Here is a 4727-nt window from a genome sequence, read left to right on the forward strand (position 1 = left end):
AGATCTTTTCACAAATAGTCTAGTTCTCTTCTTTTTTGGCACATAGTTAGATTGAATTTTCTGAAATCCTTGTGGAAATTTATGCTATTATCTCATAAAGCTGAATATTACCACATCTTGTAACCTTCCAATTACAGTGTTCTGGGAGACATGCTTAAAAATGTTCAGAATTACTGTTCATAGTAGCTAAATATTCATTGACAGGATAATGGATAAATACGTTGTGAAATAATAACACAATAGCATAAGTTATAGCAGTGACAATGAGTCTACAACTATATTCAACAACCAATATAAAACTTAGTGCATAATATTGAAAGAAAACACAGGAGAAGTTCCTAGAGGTCTGCATATTGCATGCTAAGTTCTTTAAAATTCAAAACCAGGAATGACTAAAAAACAAGCATGTGATAAAGATCTTTTAGAGTCAAGATAACTGGGCATTTAAAAATTATGATATTGGTTACCTTTAAGGTATGGCAGGGGACAGGACAGAGAAGGGTCTAAAATAGATTTAATTATTGGTAATATTTTAGTTCTTGGGATGGTAGTAAGGTTACAAGTATTCACTACATTACTTAAATAGGTATGAAAAGATAATAATATAAAATAAATAAAATAAAAGATAAAATGATAGTGGGTGAATTGTACAGTTGAAATTTTACTGTGAGAGTGGGTTCCTTCTGCTTATCTGTCGGCTCTGCTTCCCTTGTGCTGACTTCGTTTTTGGTCAGGTGATCTCCACTTAAGGTAAGTTCAGGCTTATACTCTCAGAAACCCTATTAGGAGAAAAAGGAATGACTTTGCTCCATAGTCCAAGAAAGCATTGGGTCCACATTTCATCTGCTAATAGATAACTGACTCAGTCATTACAAGCAAGGGAAATGCTTTCTGATCAACCACCCAGGAGTCACCTCCTCCCCCTTGGGAGGTGGACGCACTCACACTTATATACTGAAAATGGAGAACTAAAGGATTCTCAAAGAAGGAAAATGGACTTCTGTCAGGCAAAAATGATCAAGACCCACTAAGACAGTTTTACAACTCATCTTTAACATCATTACGAGCATGTGGGATATTATCTGCTGAACTGTATAGAAATTTTTCAGCAAAACAGCAAGTGTCCACCATAGGTCGAATGCATCCTGCTTTCTAATGCTACATTCCACACCACATCATGAAAATTATTATGGGGAGAACCTGACATTTCCTGTCCTTACTATGAATTCTAAACTCCTCAACCTGAGATGCCATTGCTTGCCATTAGAAATTTATTTCATCACCATCGTGTTTTTGTTCTCCCTTATTTTCAGTCTAGACTAGCATCTCAAAGTGTGTGAAAGGGGAGCAAAGTGTGAGAAAAGGAGCAGTGCTGATGTCCACATCACCAAAGTGTGCAACCTGGGTAAGCTATTTAACTTCCATAAGTTTTAGTCCTCTCTCATGTGAAGTGTCACCGTTAATGCTACCTCATGGATGACTTATGTAAAGGAAAAGATATTACTTAAGTAAAGTGGCCAATAAAGAGCTCAGTATACAAAAGGCATTGAATTACTATTTGGTGAAGAAGTAATGCTATTTCAATAAAATGTATTCCTTAAAAACTGTCTTCTGGGATTGGCCAAGGTGGCAGCGTGAGTAGAGCAGCGGAAATCTCCTCCCAGAACCACATATATCTATGAAAATATAACAAAGACAACTCTTCCTAGAATAAAGACCAGAGGACACAGGACAACATCCAGACCACATCCACACATGTGAGAACCCAGCGCCTCGTGAAGGGGGTAAGATACAAGCCCCGGCCCGGCAGAAGGAGAGGAGTCGGAATGGGGAGGGAGAGGGAGCCCAGGAGTGCTGAACACGCAGCCCCAGGATTCCGGACCAGAGCCCAGACACAGTGCATGCATGGGGTACTGGATACTAGGGAAACAGGGCAGCAGGACCGGTGAGCGGATACCAGAGGCTGGCACCGGAGGACAAAAGAAAAGCGACTGGCCATTTTTTGTTGTTGTTGTTTTTGTTGTTTTGTTTTGGTGAGTGCTTTTTGGAAGTCTTAAAGGGACAGGGACACCAATACTAGGGAAACAGGGCAGCAAGACCAGTGAGCAGGTGCCTGAGGCTGGCACCAGAGAATAAAGAAAAATGAACGGCCATTTCTTTTTTTGTGTGTGGTCGTTGTTTTGTTTTGGCGGGTGATTTTTGGAAGTCTTAAAGGGGCAGGGCGGGACACTTACTCCAGAGGTAGGGAATCCAGGGATATCTGGGCACTCTAATCCCCTGGGCTGTAGGGAGCACAGAGGCTCCTTACAGAGATAAATAGCCTCCCAGCTGCACCCACTCCAACACGAGTCCACCATTTTGGAGCAGCGGCCAGAGCCAGGCCACGTGCACAGCAACAGCAGAGATAAACTCCATAGCAGCAGGGCAGGAAGCAGAAGCCCTGTCTGTGTGCAGCTACCCAGCATGAGCCACTAGAGGTCGCTGTTCTCCCAGGAGAGGAAGGTCATAAACCAACAAGAAGGGAAGTTCTTCCAGCCATGAAGCTACAGGAAGCACATACATAATTTAATTTAGGCACAGTATGTAATATTTAAGAAAAGTAATTAAAAAAAGGTCTTTAGAGAACAGGAGAGACAATTTCCTTTATCACAATGTAATCGCTGAAGGTCATCAGAGGACTTTTCTTAGCAGTTGTGTGCTGAAGTTTTGAGACAGTAGAAGTAGCTGGAAATGAAATGACATTTCAGGAAGGAAGGAGACTATGACAATTCACAATTATTAACAAGTTAATGAAATGATATGTATATATACTTAATTTATCTTAAAAATGTGTGTCCAAATGTATAAATAGTCTTGTTCTAGAAGGTCTAAGGGGTCAATAATGTACATACCAAAGCCATACACTCAAAGGAGTGGCCACAATCACAGGCCATATTTTCAAGTACAAGTATTTTGTGATGGATCACTCTTTCAAATGAATAAGGAAAGAATGAGTTTATTTTACATTAAGACTCCAAAACTCAGTTCCCTTATAGTTTAAGATCTTTGCCAATGGCATACAATCCAAACCGAGTTAAAAAACCCTACAATACTAAAGCAAATAGCTTCATCAGACACTCTCCCAAGAGCAGTCTTTAATTTGGAGGAAGATAAGATATTTCAAGTTTGTTGAAGAGAAGAAAATTTATCAAGGGAGAGGAAAAAAGATATAAAGGAAATTTTGTGTGTATTTAGTTTATCATAGGCAGGGCTGCACACACTTTCAAAACAGAATATTTGAGGTGTGGATGGGTTTACACAACGGGATAAGTAGGTGTTCCGAGTTAATTTAAATACATCACATTTTCAGTTTGTATTTTTACTTGCCTATGGTGTTCCTTTCAACATCATCTTGACAAATATCTAGAGAAGATTTTATCTTGGAAGTGAAGCTACTGATAATCTTCCTTTCCAAAATTGAAGAAAGAAATCATTATTAGAAGTGAAATTTCAAAGTTCAATAATCATTGACTTATCAGAACAGAACAAATTGAATGGAGTCAGTAACTGAGCATCCACTATTCATCTTGTCTAAAATTATTTCTCCCTCCCTCTTCTGAATCTCTGCTCTGTTATGAGAACATGGGGTTTTCAGGTGCCTGAACAATATAAACGCTATAGGGGATCACATCCATGATCTGATTCTATATGAATGACATCTCCACAAATGACTTCAGATCTAAAATGCTTAAGCTTAAATAGAAATTGGGGAAACATGAACTGTTGAGTAATAGTGCCCCTTTTTCACTTATATGTAACCTCAGGAACTTTGGGCCCTCCAAGGGGTACTTCGCAAAAATGGGAGGAAAAAAATACGAATGGAGATATTTGGGATATTAATAATTATGAAAGAACATTTATTTCTCTACATTAGTGTGTAGCAGATACTAAATATATAAGGGTGTTTCAAGATAACAGCATATTATCAAAAGGCTGTAAGAGTTTCTCTTCCTCCTCTCAGTCTGTAATATCTGGAAGCAGGTGTAGAATGAAACAAAGCATGGTATATATTTATGAAAATATACATTTATGTAAATATGTATAACAAATATATGGATAAATATATGTATGAAGGAGACATGCTTTGTGTATTAGGAGTGGGTGTTGATTTACATTTATATCATGAACCTCTAAGGGCAGTGAAATATATTCAAAGTACCTAGTGATACCCCATCAAAACAGGGGTCCCCTAATTTATTGAATGTGAAAAAAAATCAACTTAATAAAGTGGAGCCATATCTCTTAACTTTATATTCATTGCATTGGCAAAATTAATCAGAATCTTTCAAAAGATACAGCGGGTTGTATTTCAAAGGTGCTAGGAAGATATCACTTTCACAAGCTTACTTGCGACTCATAGTGACCCTATGAAGTGGTCATTGCAGATTGAGGAAAAAAGTGTTGAACTGAATTATTAAGAAACCACAGCTAAAATGTCCAAAATGAGGCATATTTATTTTTCTTAAAATATTACCTAAAAACTACATTCACCATGATTTAATTCCTATATTTGTACAGATAAACCATTTCACACTCACTCCCTTCTCACTCATGAAATCATGCAGCTGAATCATAATGTGACTGAGTTCGTTTTGCTTGGGTTGACCCAGGATCCTGTTAGGAAGAAAATAGCGCGTGCCGCCTTCTTGCTTTTCTATTTGGGGACGTGGCTGGGTAACTTGCTGACT

Source organism: Manis javanica, chromosome 6, assembly GCF_040802235.1.
Source record: "Manis javanica isolate MJ-LG chromosome 6, MJ_LKY, whole genome shotgun sequence".
Lineage (NCBI taxonomy): Eukaryota > Metazoa > Chordata > Mammalia > Pholidota > Manidae > Manis > Manis javanica.